Source organism: Chiroxiphia lanceolata, chromosome 4 (genome assembly GCF_009829145.1).
Source record: "Chiroxiphia lanceolata isolate bChiLan1 chromosome 4, bChiLan1.pri, whole genome shotgun sequence".
Taxonomy (NCBI): domain Eukaryota; kingdom Metazoa; phylum Chordata; class Aves; order Passeriformes; family Pipridae; genus Chiroxiphia; species Chiroxiphia lanceolata.
This window is the reverse complement of record NC_045640.1, coordinates 56,021,911-56,037,342: the sequence shown is the minus strand read 5'-3', so window position 1 is coordinate 56,037,342 and position 15,432 is coordinate 56,021,911. Positions and strand designations below refer to the sequence as shown.

Below are 15,432 nucleotides of genomic sequence, written 5' to 3'. Positions count from 1 at the left end.
GCTCCCTGGATCAGAAGGTCACCAGACCACAGTGAAGATTCCTATCTAGCAATGTGCTTCATAGCTATTTTATCATAGTTGAGTTTGTTTCCTTAGTAGTGACTGTGAGGGTTGCATTGAGGCAGAGATGATAAATATCTCAGAATACATTCTTCTTACGATCCTCTTCTAAAAAACTTTTTCTCCACTCCCTCAGCAGAATATTTCTTATCCAAAGCTAGACATGAATGATATAACTTAGCCTGGGAAATGAATTGTTATCATTTGCCAAGTGATACAAGCTTTTTGTCTCAGCTCAGAGCTGGTCTCCCCTATGTTAGATACAGATAGTAATATTACGTAGAGATGCTGATAGCACAGATACTAATAGTATAACAAAGCATTGGGGTGTCTGTCTCCCCCTTGATTAATTCTCTCTTGTTCTAAGAAAACTACTGTCAGATGGAAGAAAATAGGCAAGGAAACAAGCAAACACAGCTGTCAGTACAACATTTTACTAATGTATAATAAATACAGTAAAATAAACAGTAGAAGTAATGGGTGTTGCTAACACAGTCACAGATATAACAGATACACTCTTTTTCCTGGATCATTCAATATATAACTGTACCTTCCCAGATGTCTGGTTGATATTGGTTGTCGTAATAGCTTCCATACCTGCCACCAAGTTTTGTTACACAGGATCATGGAGTCAGAAATGGGAGGCAGGGGAAAGAAGTCAATATCTGCCCTCTGTGGACACACCTGCAACACCCTTCTACCACAACTCATTGTAATATTTGTGATTGTTGGCATTCTTCCCTGGACTTAATTACTTTCCTCACGTACATGTGTCCACTGACAGAGGACAAATAGGAGCAAAATGGTATTAAGGCTGATTTCTGGTCATTTGGTGCTCACCTTTCCCTTCACCTCTCTCCTCCACACCCCACATGGAGTTCCAAGTGTTGGCATTGCAATTTTTCCCTACTTACTCAGGCAGCATTCTGACACCTCTACCCTCTAGGATCTGCTGCCAGTTTACAAATGCGAACTCTTAGCCGTGGACTCCCAAGAGACAAATCGCTCAACGTTAATAAGTAACTGATCATGTGTGATTAAATTTTTAATCGGCACCAGCCTTTGTTTCTGTAGAACTGTTACCGAGTTCAAAAGTCCATGTATATAATAAAAGAGATATATGTAGACCTTTAGTATTTTTACTATTTGCAAAAGTTAACTATACTCAGATATGCTCTCAAAAGGTTTTCCTACTGGGGAGTAATTTAATTTCATTCAGAACATGTCCAGAAATTGTTTTCCCCCAGTAAAATTACCAGTCTTTCTTTTTTTGTTCTCTCAAAAAGGTTATGTTTACCTAAATGATCCAATGTGTAAGACCAAATATGGGATCAGTTTAGACATCCTGTCATGTAGGACTGAGGCTTACAATGAAGGCACCCAATTCAGATCCAAGGTTAATACAAAAACAACTATAGGAGGCTTTTGCTACGTTGCTAACCTGCCATAATAATATGAAAATACTGCCAGTAGCAACACAACTAATTTTAAAGAATTTTGCACTAATAGAACCAGTTCATAACACTGTGCAGCAGTTATGAAAGTTTTATCAGCTATGAAGCCGTTACATACCCTTAGATAATGTCAGCTCTTAATCCAGGATTGCTCTTAAATCCACAAAGGCATCAGATTTAGCCTATATCCCAACTCTGCCTTTAATGTGGGAGTTAGAAATTAAGAAGTGATGCGCTGCTAGAAGCGCAATCATGAGTTACGAAATGTCGCTCTGTAGCTGCGAGACTGGAAGCAGCTTGCTTGTACTCCCACATCAGTGACGATTTCACAAACTGGAGGCAGGATGTTGTTCTCCTTAGCTCTGGCTGTGTCTGACAGAGAGAGTTTATATTGTTAAAAATAAAGGTGGCAGTAACAGCTGCAGGACCCAAATCTGACAAGGTTTACTACTGCCAACACATTTTGCTAAAGAAATCTGTCTAACTCTAACCTAGCACTTTCTGGAGAGACTTCAGCAAGTCTGAGACTCAAAAATACTATCTTCTGTCTGTTTGTCTGTCCTGGTCCTGTAGAATTAATTAACAGCCGCTAATTTTAATGCTGGGCTAACCCTGGGCAGACATCATAACTGAGAAATTTATAACTTTTGGGACCAGCCACCCTATAGAAACATACAAATGCTCTTCTGATTGTGAAAGGAATTGAAGACAAGGCACGACCTTGAGAAGAGGAAGCCTATGTTGAAAAAACTCAGATATCCCCTAATTTGGGGCACAGAAGCTGAGTTTGAATGGTTGAGGGAAAGATACCTCTCAGGTAATAATTTCATATATACAATTGTATAAACAATTGATAAACAATTCCTAAGATGCTGACACCAGCCTGTAGAAAATTCACCATAATTCTAGAGTTCAGTGGTGCTTCATTCAATCAGATATGATATCTGAGCTCTGTAATGACTTTTCAGACCTTTTAAGAGTCCACCACTACTTATACTTAGGGAAATCTTCTGAAGAGACACTTTCAGGGACTTGTAATGAAAAAATCTTCATGAAATTCAAGAATGCTCACTGTCCTGACATTTAAGTCATTACACAATCAGAATATACTTTCCTGAATTCTAGCACTTTGAAGACAATTAGATCATTCTAAAGGCTGAAACCTGGTATCTTATTTCATGCAAACCAACCTTACTTATAAGCATCATCATATCACTTACTGCATGGGATAGTCTGCATGTACAGGTCTTTAACTTTTGGACCTTACATCGCCCTCCCTCATTGTGCACTAAGCTTGTAGACAGGGTAAATCAAGGTAGTTACTAACACACCATCCCCAGAAACCAAAAAGTCCCAACCCAAACGAGTCCATTTCAAAGAACTTTATTTTGTATTATTTCCCACAGCAGGTGCTTTCAGACTACTCAATCTCATCCTTTCACGGAGATGCTACATGCTACTGGAACAACTGACAATATCCTGTCAAAACCACCTACCTCTGGCCTGTACTTTCAGATACTGTTCTTTCTAGAGAGAGCTATAAATCCAGGCTTAAGCATACTTCAGACCAAGTAAAACTCACAAAATTCAAGCTCAAGACTTGCAACATAATGAAACTGTATGTGTTAGCCTAGACATTATACCGAGTAGTGGTATTTATAGCTCTCCAAGACAGGAAAGCAATTCTCTTTCTCTCCCACCAACACTTGGAGGCACAGCTGAACAAAAGCAGTTACAAAAATAAGTCACTGTAGTGGGCACTTTCAGTTTGCAGTTTGTATATTACTAGGTATAACTTATCCTCCAGTAAACTTCAAATAACTTTAGGGTCACCTAGAGCACTACCAAGAAGAAGACAGACTTTTTAGGATGAAAGTCCCATGAAAAGAAATTCTTTTGACTTCTAGAGGACACCAGAGGTCTCTTGTGATTCCTGAGCTGCAGATTCCCTAGAACTGAAGTGACAGGAGGAGGGAAAAAGCTCTTTAATATAGGCAGATCCAAAGTTATACATGTAGGAATTTTTAATCTAAATGCCCCTTACAGGACAGACAACCAGCTTCTGAGAAAACCCTGGCTCAGAAGGAAATGCAAGGATCACTGCTTGTAACTAACGGAACAGCAGTTCCCACCATGTAGTCGTGGGAAAGGAAAGTTTGTACCGTTGGGTGAATAGACAGGGGAATACTGAGCACAAGGTTATTATCTCCACACATGACATTAGCAAGAGCCTTTCTGGAATCCACAGTGCAGCACCCGGTGGCCAGCAAAGACAGTGGTGGGGGCTCAGAGAAGACCAGCCCAGACACTTCTCCTGGGGAGCATCTGCATTCCAGGGAGAGACCAAAGGAGTCAGGTCTATTTATCTCAGAGACAACATTAAGTAGCTATTTAATTACCGCCCTTAAACACTTGAGCAGACAGAGATGATCTGAAACTAGATAGCTATTTAATCTGACAGACAAGACAAGATCCAGTAGCTGGAAGATAAAGTCAGAAAAGTTCAAAGTAGAAAAGAGATGTAACCGTTTAACAAAGAGATTAACAACTGGAGCCAATTATCCAGGAATGTAGTCAACTCCAATCCTTGGAAGTCATTCAATCAAAACTGTTTATAAAGAGGCTGGTGGGCCAGATCTTGGAATCACTAGGGAATAGCCCTTATAGTGCTTTATATTATAGAAGAGGTTAGACTACAGGATCATAATAATTCCTTATGAGTCTAATAAATCCACCACCAGCATTGTTATCTTGAGCAAAAAAGAAGAATGATGGAATAAAGCACTAACAAAGCCACGGCCTGTATGGGGCACAAAACACAGGCTGAATGAGAACACCACAAGACAGACCAGGAGCTGGCAAGACCATCAGTAGTTTTGTCACCAACTTCAGCAGGATAAAGAAAAGGCCCGTGAAGGATCCGTTCCCAGCCACAAGGCCCTGATTCAGGAGGGCGGCGAGGCTCTCACACTGGGGGCATCACCCGGCCAGAGCTCACGGTGCGATGCTACTTGACCGCGACATCCCAGCTCGCACCATCCTCCCCCTCCCGGTCCGGCGCCCCCACAGCCCCCTGGGGATCCCTGGGCCACGCAGACCCCCGCCCGGGGGCACACTGGCACCCCCGCACCGCTGCGTCCACCAGACCTCGCCCTGGGGAGGGCCCCGGGGACGCCCCTTCGCCTGGGCGGCCGAAGGCGGGGGATTGGGGTTGCCTCTGGGGCACCTTCCGCGCTGCGACACCACGGGCACGTTGCCGTGGCGACCGCGCCGCGCATCCCTCCGGCCCGTCCCGGCAGCGGTGGGGGGCACCTGATCATTTTTCCTTCCTTTTTATTTTTTTTTTCCTTAAGTTTTCCGCGCTCCCAGACCACGCGGGAGTCAAAGCCGCTTCCAAGCGCCGGTATAAAAGAGCAGAGGCAGAAAGAGACGCCCTCGGCGCTGGCCCGGCCCGACTGTCCCTCACCCGCTGGGGAGCGGGGCATGACTCGGTCCCTCGGGATGCGCTGCCCGGGCACAGCTCGGTCCGCCCGGCACCCCGCGGCGGGCAGGGCGGGGCAGTCCCCCCGCCTCGCCCCGGGCACCTGCCCACGCACCCACCCCGATCCTCTCCGGCGCCGAATACACTCGCTGGTGCGCGTGTGTGTGTAGGTGCTCACGATCCCTCCACCCCTTACCTCCGCGGCGGCGTCTGGGGAGCCGCGGGCGCACCGCCGCCGCGGACAGGGATGACCTTGCGGAGAAATCCATCATCCGGGCAGGAAAACAAGCCCTTCCTCGGGGTGTGCGGCGGCGGCGGCAGGAGGGCGGGAGCGAGAAGGGCTGCACTTGAGCGGCCCTTCCCGCCGCGGGGGCAGGAGGGAGGCGGTTCGTGCCCACTACGACAAGAGGCTCGGGCAGCCCGGCCAGGCTCCGCCGCCGCCCAGGGAGCTGCGGCTCCCGGCCGGCTCGGGGAGGCGGGGAGCGCCGGGGCTGCGGCGCCAGGCTCCCCCCGCGGCCGCAGGGAGAGCGAAGCAGCTCCCGCGGGCAGCTCCCGGTCCCCGGGGAGGGGACCGCAGCACACCCCGGCGGCGCTCAGAGCCCGCACCCCGCCCCGAGCCCTCCCAAACGCGGAGGGCGCGGGCACGTACCTGCTTCCAAGGAGACATTTCCCACTGACGCCAGCCCCACCCCAGGCCTCGCCTGGCTTTTATAACCCGGGAGCTGCCGGCTCCTGTCCTGCAGCAGGGGCTGGGCGGGGGGCCCTCGGCAGCCCCCCAGGAGGGCTCGGCAATCCCGCCAGAGTCCCGGGCTCGCTCTGCGTTGCCGCCTCCACCAACCGCTTCTCTCCAGCTCCTGAACCAAAACTACGAGCTTGAGCTGCTTCACGGCAGAGGAGCTAGAACCTCACATCCCAATTCCGCCAATTCCGTCCACCTGTGTTGGTCTTGCATGTGTCCGCGGAGGAAGCGCTCCCACAGCCAGCCAGCGAGGCACCTCCCGAGCCCTCTGCCTGCCGGGTGGTACAGGTTTGCGTGGGGAATCGCAGTGTATGCAAATGCGTATCAGCCTTTGTCACGCTTTCAATTCGGATTGTTGGTTTTGATAGGCAAATTTGGCTTCCTGTATGAAGCAATGCCCTGATTGCCTGCAGAAAAAAAAGAAAAAAGTAGATCCAAGCAGCAAAAGATATTTTGGCTTGGAACTCTTTAATTATCTGGAAATCTTTGATCTAATTTTGGTTTATTCCCACCACAGTGGAATTTTATCTCTCCCTGCTGCAATCACAGGAAATGGTTCTGCACTGCCCGGAGAGTCAAGTCAAGTACAGGTTTTCAACTGGGAAGATTTTAACACTTCTGCCATCATTTAAGGATAAATAGGAGCAGGATTTCAAAGAGCTACAGGACAAGCTGTGAGAATTCTGTTGCAATATGGAAGAGATTGAGGGGGAAAAAAGAACAGTTGACTAGGGAACCTAATTAAATAACTTTTAAGTCTAATCGTCATAGATATCAATGGATCATATTCCCTTGATCCATATGCATGGACTCATGCTTTATTCAATTCTTTACCAAACACCCTCTAGCTCAGTTATTGATCCTAAATCTCTTCAACTCATGGGTTAAGTGATTATGAAAAACGTCTTACATTTCCTACCATAGCATATGTAATTTCTTGCCTAATAGTGGCCACTAAGATCAGCATGTATTTATGTAATAGACATTCCTGAATGTGGCTTTTTGACAGTTATCTAACCATGGAAAATTTAAGTGACATTTTCAACATTCACGGTCAATAACCATTTTTTTACATGTGACAAACCCAAATCAGCAGTACTCTTAAGAGCCTGAACATCTCAAGCATGAGCGAACCTCACTGGAAGGAGAGGAGTGGAGAGAGCATCAAACTTTATCAGGAAAAGATTTATAGCACTAGTGCATCCAAGGCTTCCTAGTAGCTTTTTACTTTGTTCTCTTCACCGTCTTGCTGCTTTTTTTTTTGGTTGCTCTGGAGGGCTAAATAGAGCCTGGTCCTTACACTGCTCATGATGTCTGAATCTGGAAGACAAGGTCAGGTTGGCAGAGTCAGCATTCAACTCCTTTTCATTATTCTGCTAAATGACCTATTTTTAAAGAATTGTTGCCAAACTTCCTAGAATTAATCCTGCCACCATTGACATTATTACAGTGGAACTTCCCGTTTTCTGATAAAGAAGGAGAAAGGCGAAATGATGCAATTTCCTTTTGTCAGCAATTGTACTTTTAAGAAGAGGTAACCATCAGCACTTACAGACCGTGCTGCTGCAAGGACTTTGTGGGACCTCAGGGGCTGCTTAGCAAGGGATAGCTACAGTTAGTGTTGTTTTCATAAACTTTCCTAAAGATACCATTCCTTATGTGGATTCTTAAGAAAGACCCCTTCTCTTAATAATACACCCTTTGCCTGAGATATAAAATCAGAGTCTTGGCATTCAGCTGATTAATTCTACAAGCTAGCCAAGCTTCTGGTGTCCTTTAATGTAACTTTAACCCCCTACAGCCATCTTTTCCTTTCTTCATCTTTCCGACAATGTCCAAGTCACTGAAAAATATTAAAGCTATTCCTTTCAACAGCAACCTTCCCTGTCCAGGAAGAAATAACTTGCCAGAGAAAGGTGAGATTCAGGCTTCTTTCCAGGCAGACCTTATTTGTCTCTGAAACCATTTGCTAATTTCAGCTGCTTTAGTATTTACAGCTAATGCTTTCCTCCTCTGTGGAAACCAACTTTGAAATTAACTGAAGTGGAAACATGGTAGGATTTTCAAGTGCTTATAAAAGAGGTGGTTCACAATCCAGTCTTGAAAGTCGCAGCAATAAGAGCCATATACATTCAGCTGGAAAGACGAGGAAGCTTTTCTATGGGCTATTTTAGGGTTATTATAGCCATGATGATGATTTTAGGGTTTTGAAGCACCTTCAGAGCATGTGGAGGACTCAGTCCCAGAACTTGTGGGAAAGGGACAACTGTCATTGAGACAAAAAAGATAGGAATTGGGAGCATTTTGCTCCAAGCCCCTCCATGCCCATGCACCTCAAAAGTAGTGCCCAAATGTTTTCCTGCTGTGTTCAGGTAAAACTTTCTTCTGCTGTACAGCATTACTGAAAATCCCCATGATGCTCTCAGCAGTCATATCTGAGCACTGGGTCTACTTATCATCTAGTGGACAAGGAAATCCAAGAGGAAAGAAGGCAATAATATGACTGGAATACAGCGCAACTAATAATTTTTTTCCCATGCCCAGTAGGGCGTGGATGCTTTAGTTTCCAAATGCAGAGATCACATCTCAACACATCAATGTGTCACCATATCAATGCAAACCAGAAATTTAGATTATTCTGATTTATCTGAATTTTTAACTCACTTAATCACTTGTGAGTCATGGCCAGTGTACTATTTTCCCATCTTTTTTTCTGCTTCCATCTCCAACTATATGCATTTATTTTATGTCAACTTTTTGTAGGTCTTAACACAGAAAGCATTCATACAGAAGGCAGCACATAGATGGTTGCTTAGCTTTAAGCACCCTATGTAGCACTTTAAATAAAGTCATCAGAACGTGCTTAAAATGAAGTGTATGTGTGGGTCTCAATAATATGAAGAATAATAAAGAATTCAGCCTTTTTAACTTGCTAGTATTGACTGAGATAAACGCATAAATTTGACTGCAGAGGGTTTTGTCTTTCGATATGTGTTAGACCAGAGCTCAGGGCAACAGGAACCTGGATTTTCTAGGAGCTACCAGAGTATAATCAACCATCAGAATGACAACCACATTTCTGCACTGTCTTTGAAGACTCTTGTAGAGTATTTTAAAATTTCACCTTCAAACTATATCACCATTTGGCTAAAAGAAAATAAATTCTTTACCATAGCTGAAAAAAAGTGGTAGTGGCATAACATAGTGAGATGTGCATTTGGCCTAAACTAGTGTAGTTTCATTTACTTCAGCAGTGATAGACAAATTTATGTTGGTGTGAATTAGGCCTGTTGCTATTGCCCTGCTCCTGCCATATATCTCAATATATTTTGATATTTTGAGTTTTACTGACAGTAATACCAAATTTAAATTGTGTAGAAGTCTTTTTTTCTTTTTTTTTAATACAGCATCTTTCATGTCTTCTTTAGAAAAAGCAGTTAAGAATACTTCAAACAGTAAATTAAAGAATAACTTTTCCCAGTTCAAGGTTGAGTTGAAAAGGGCAATGAAGAGCAAATTTCTGAATACAGTCATTTAACATTTATACTTTTGTGAAGACACTTGCAACTTTACTTCCCATTAATGTGAAAAACAAGTGAATGACTGGATGAATATGTTTCTTTGGGACTGGGAGCTGAGCCAAAAAAGGTGCAAGTCCTCTGGTATGATAGTTGCAGTTGACAGCTGTGTCATTAGAGACAAATGTATCGAGGAAGAAAACCATACCGTACACAGGGTGACTTGTTGCGTGTGTTTTGTGATCATGCACTTTATGTATAACCAGCAGAGCAGAGTAAATATTCGTTCCACGTGTTGCACAGCATCTCTCTCTCTTAACCTCTCACATACCTAATGGGCTGTACTGGGCATCTCACAAATGGATGCGCTGTTTAGCCACAGTAATAACCCTCCTGGATCATTAGACTGGGGCTGATAACACAGTTTATGGCTAGAAATTATAGGTTCTGTTGGTCATAGTTCCCTTAAGAATGTTTCCCTTAAACATTATCGTCTTTATAAAACTACTAATAAAAGGGATATGAAGAAAACTTCATGGATCAAATAGTATGCCATTGTGAGAGAACTCAGTATTTGGAGTGTTTTGCTGTTTCACAGTGGTTCTAAAACCCTAAGAATCCATAAGCTAGCTGCTGTACCTCAGGCATCTGTGTCAAATTTCAGTTAAAAATATGTAAGAAAGTGAATTTTTACAGCATTGTGAAAATGTCTTTGACCCTCACCATGCACCTCTCGAGAGCTTTTTCTTCTGACTGCTGTAAAGGTCCTCATGGGGACCTTAAACCACCCCAATACATACAGAAGGGACAGCACAGAAGGGCATAGGCAATCCTGGAGGTTCTTGGAGTGCATCAGCTTCTTCACCCAAGTGATAGAGAAGCCAAAGAGAAGAGGTGTTCGGTGGACTTCGTATTCACCAACAAGGAGAGGCTCACTGAGGATCTGAAAGTCAAAGGCAGCAGTGAGAATGAGATGGTGGAGTTTGGGATCCTGAAGGGAGGCAGGAGGGTAAAAAGGTAAAAAGCACCCTTACAACCCTGGATGTCAGGAGAGCAGACTTTGGCCTTGCCAAGGGTCTGGTTACTAGAGTCCGATAGAATAAAGCCCTAGAGGGAAGAGGGGCCCAAGAAAGCTGCTTGATATTGAAGCATCACCACCTGCAAGCTCAGGAGCAGTCTATCCCAGTGAGGAGGAAGTCATGCAAAATTTCTGCGTGAATGATCAAGGAGCTCCTGGACAATCTCAGAGACAAAAAGAAAGCATACAGAGAGATGAAGCAAGGACAGGTAACCTGAGACGAATATGGATACATCACCAGAGCATCCAGGGGTGAAGTTAAGAAAGATAAAGCCCAACTGGAGTTTAATCTGTCTAGGAATGTCAAAGACAACAAGAAGGGCTTCTATGGACACATAGGTAACGAAAGACTAGTGAAAATGTGGACCCATTGCTGAATGAGATGGGGGCCCTCTCTGCACGGGACACGGAAAAGGTGGTAAGAATGCCTTCACCTCAGTCTTTATTAGCAAGACTGGCCTTCAGAAATCCCAGGTCCCTGAGAACAGGGGATCTCTGTAGCAAGGAAGACCTAGTATTGTGGACAAGGATCAAATTAGACAATACTTAAGAGGACTGGACATACACAAGTCCATGAACCCCAGTGGGATGCACTCACAACTTGTAGACTTGGCTGATGTCATTGCAAGGTTACCCTCAATTATCCTCAAATTATTATGGCAGCAAGGACAAGTAGGTCATGATTGGTGGCACAGAGTCTAGTTGGAGGCGTGTAACCAGCGGTGTTCCCCAAGAGTTGATAGTGGGTCCAGTCTTTCCTTAAGTTGTTCATCAGTATATTGGATGAAGAGACAGAGTCCCTCCTCAGCAATGTTGCTGATGACACAAAGCTGGGAGGAGTTGCTGATACCTCAGGAGGGCTGTGCAGCCCTTCAGAAGGACCTTGGCAACTTGGAGAGATGGGCAGAGAAGAACTGAAAGGCAACTTTGCTGTGATGGTGACCAAGTACTGACACTTGCCCAGAGAGGCTGTGGAGTCTTCATCCTTGGAGGTATTCCAAAGCCATTTGGATACGGTCCCAGGCAACTTGATCTAGGTGGCCCCGCTTGAACAGGGGAGTTGGACCAGATGACCTGCAGAGATCCCTTCTAGCCTCTAGTAGTCTGTGATTCTGTGATTCCTTTGTTATGATAGGAACCTTTGGTCAATGTGCTGTGACATTATGTTTTCACCCTTAGGCTCTATGAAGTACAATTGAGTATGATTAATTTCCCATTCTGCTATTCCCATTTAATACATATTCTGTGTATTCATTACTGTGTTTCTACATGTGAAACAGGCCACACAGAAAAATAACCTCCCTTCTCAACAAATTAAAACAGGCGATTTGATGAGTCAGTAATTTATACTGTTTACCTCCTTTTATGTCAACAATGCCGAGACCTGGAACAACACATAATCATAATGATTATAGACATAATGAGCTGATTTATTACGTAGTCACCACATGGTATTCTGGTGCATATTCAGCTGTAATGATGTCAAACAATATGACTGGAAAATCTATCTGCTCAGACAGCCGCTGCCTAGTGTGAACAATAAATTAAGCTAATGCAGTGTCAGATACATGGGGTCTCTGGATTCAGAGCTCCATCTCTACTTGCATTATGTATATATCAAAAGCCTTTGACATTTTTTAGAGTTTCAGGAAAAAAGAAAGTCAATCAGGGATTCTTTTCAGGAGTGGTTATGGGTGCTGAAGGTAAATGAAATACTCTTCCAGTGCAGTTCTATGACATGGGACCACTTACAGTTGTACATTTTCACTGTTTAAGAAACTGTTCTGGTTGCGAGTCTAGTTCTGCCTACTTCCTTGGCTGTACAAAGTGTTATTCCAGAGAGGAACATCCTTTGACAGGGCTACTACAGCTACTTTCATACCTGTGCATTTTGTTGCACAAGACAGAAACTTCTCATGCTACCAAAAGAACCATTCCTTGGACTGCTACCAAACTTGTTTATGGCTTACAGCTGCCTTCCCTACAACATGGATTTTTATGCTGATTCATACAGCAGGTGAGATGAAAAGCAAATGTAATAGGTGCTGCAAGGTGAGTAAATAAATGATGGATAGGCATAAGCATGAAGAATAAGTACCATGAACAGTAGAGAGTAGAGATAAAAAGAACTGAAGATGAGCGGAGGCTTTTGCTTAAATATAAAGAATGTAAAAAAGCCCCCAAGAATAACTATATATATCATAGATCAGTGTAGAACTATATACCCCAAAAGAAAAAAAAGTCTGGATTGAAATCACTTGTTAATATGATCTCTAAATGTGTAAGTGCTGCATTGGAACAGAAAGCCTTACAGTAATTCCATGCAGCTGATAAAATGAAGCATCAGGTGTTTCTGTTTCCTGCATATATTCGCTAATTTTCATCAGAATCTTACATATGGTCTGAACTGTCTGTGATGCAACTGTTGCTTTATGAAACAACATTCCTGGTTATCATCTTTGAGTTTGCCTGTGTGTACATTATTCCTGAATTCTGTATAAAAGTATCTGATTTACTTCCTCTTGGCCATTCTTTGCGTTGTTGTATCTATCATCAGAATGTATCTATCAGTCGTCTATCTATTTATGTTGTTTTATCTAAAATAAGGAAGTCAAATCTTTACATATTTTTGCTTTTTCATGCATCTATTACATCACCTGCCCAGCCATGGTTCTAGTAACATTACTAGTATCAGAAACAGGTAAAAGCCATTCTTTTATCTGAATACAAAGAAATTATATCTTTGGCTGAAAAAGTTTAGCTGTAGCTCAGTTGTGTTTAGGGTAGCTGTTTCTAGAAGCTGAGCTTGGACTTTTGAAAAAGTCTGTTTTTTGCTCCTTTTCTTACCACAGAAGTGGTTATCTCCACTTGATCAAACCACTACAGTTTCTCAGTTTAAAGCAAGTCAGGCCCTGTCCTCTGTTTCTCAGGGTTACTTTCTGTTTGAGCTTTCCTGCAATGCTGTAAGCAGCTCAGTCCACTCGCACTGGACACCTTCATCTTCAGACTCAGCCAGCCCCGTTCAGAGGGCTGCCCAAATGGACACAACTGCACCTTCCCTCTGGGGTCCTCCAGGAGAGGCTTCACCATGGAGCTCACACTGGCTTAGTTTCATGCAAATGGACAAGGTTTACCTGGGAGTTTCTCCCTTCCTCTTTGTCCTTGTACCTCTTTCTGCTAGGCTGATTTTCTGCTCTTTCTTGGTTATTCTCCTTTTATACTCCTTCCTAGCTACAGGGATCATCCAAACACTGTCACTAGCATGAAGTACATGAATCATTCAAGCCAGGACTGAACTGATCCACTGGGACATATAGGGGGCCCATTCTATATGATGTCACTATTTTTCTGACCTATGAGCCTAAGGAAAGCATTTTGAGATAGGCTTTCTGGAGCACAGACCATCACTGTTTCCCATTCAAGTTCTAGGAAAACACATGTCCATTGTGGCTGTAGGTGGATTGCATTAGAGGCAGCAGCATGGTTATCACAAGATGCTTAGTCTGATTGTTATTTAAAGATGTTTTTCCTCTGGAGTTTGGGACATCCCTCCAAAATATGAACTAGTCAAGGTTCAGTGATTTATGGGGAGATTTGGAAGATTCCTGTTTCACAGCCACAGAGTAAGAAGATATTTTTATGTCATTGCTAAGGAAATATGTTGTCAAAAAATTGTCTTTTAGCTCAACACAACTGACACTGAAGTCTCTAGGTGATTACTGATTTCAGTGGACAAGACAAAAATCACAGAATAAGTCACAGATGACAGATGAATAAATGTTTTACTATCCCTTTAAAGTCAACATCCTCTTTGTATAATTTCAGAAGAACTTGACCTTGTCTGTGAGCTAAAAAATCTTCTGATTCCTTTTAACTAGGGAAAAGGGCAGGGATAAATAGCTGAAATTAATTCTAATAATTTTATATTAGCTTGCATACTGATAAGATATTTGAATGGTTTTCAGCATGGAAAAAGAAAGTAATTTTTCTGTCTATATCTAATGGGAATTTAATGTCACATTGCTTTATGACAGAAACTTTGATTAATTAGCAGCATTCTGAACTCAGAAACTGATGGTCTGTGAGTTTAGCTTGGCTCAAGAAGGTGATTATTTTAAAAACCACTAAGACTTGTTATTTCTTGTTAGAGTAATATAATCTATTAGGTTGGAAAAGACATTTAAGATCATTGACCCATCCCTGCCAAGCCCACCACTAAACCATATCCCTAAGTGCCACATCTACACGTCTTTCAAATACCTCCAGGGACAGTGACTCCACCACTGCCCTGGGCAGCCTGAATGATTGAACGTGCAATTGAGGCAATTTGCAAAGCTAAACTGCAATCCAGCAGTGAGCCTTCCTGTACTTCCTGGTACTGGGACTACCCATTTACTAGGTGAAAAGTTAGCTGTGATGTTTGGTGTGTGCTGTAGAATTTTTCCTTCCTATGAAAGTTCAGTTTAAATACTGCTGTGCCGAGATTGGAACAACAGAAAAAGAGAAAGCAAGGCACTTCTTTCCAATATTTTAGACATCTCAACACATTCAAGACAACTCAAAGTGAGGCGCTCAGAGTAGCATCTCTCCTTTTATCCAACATCAGGGCTAAATTACAGAACTTCTCAGTTCCACAGGCCAACCTTAAGTAACTTCTTCTCCTGCAATTCTGTCCCAACATGTCATTTGCCTGACTGTGTCCAGTCACTTCCTCTGTCCTTTCCCTCTAGAATTATTAGAATGAGGCACTTTCTACTAGTGAAGATGTTCTAACCTCTTCTTTTGAAGACAGTATCAAAGCTTTCCTCAACAGATGTTAATCCTCTCACCTGGCCATGAATACAAATGCACTTTACAGTGTAGCTTACCAGATGAAGTAAGAATCATCTCTTTTCTTCAGATAGCAGAGGTAAGACTAATTTTTGTGAAAGTTCAGTTAAGCATTTCAGGCATATTTCAGGTAGTGACAGCACAAGAAAAAAAGCATTGGCTTTGTGAAATAAAGTCAGGCACTACAGCTGACCAGACAACTTCACTTTATTGCACATGGTGTAGAAGTAAGGAAAAAACCGTTAATTCTTATGTTGTACCTGATTAAAAAC

At 43.1% G+C, this 15,432-nt stretch overlaps 1 protein-coding gene across 2 annotated transcripts in view; it reads right to left on the bottom strand.

Annotated features, from left to right (window-relative positions):
* Positions 1–6,033, bottom strand: part of GPRIN3 (GPRIN family member 3) — a 32,950-nt gene extending 26,917 nt beyond the window's left edge. The window contains exon 1 of one of the 2 annotated variants that reach the window (XM_032686565.1): positions 5,645–6,033. The gene's annotated coding sequence lies outside the window, so the exon portion shown is untranslated. Of the gene's footprint in view, positions 1–5,191; positions 5,381–5,644 lie in introns of those variants that run through there. The other variant, XM_032686564.1, reaches the window with a different exon arrangement.
* Positions 6,034–15,432: the final 9,399 nt, after the last annotated feature.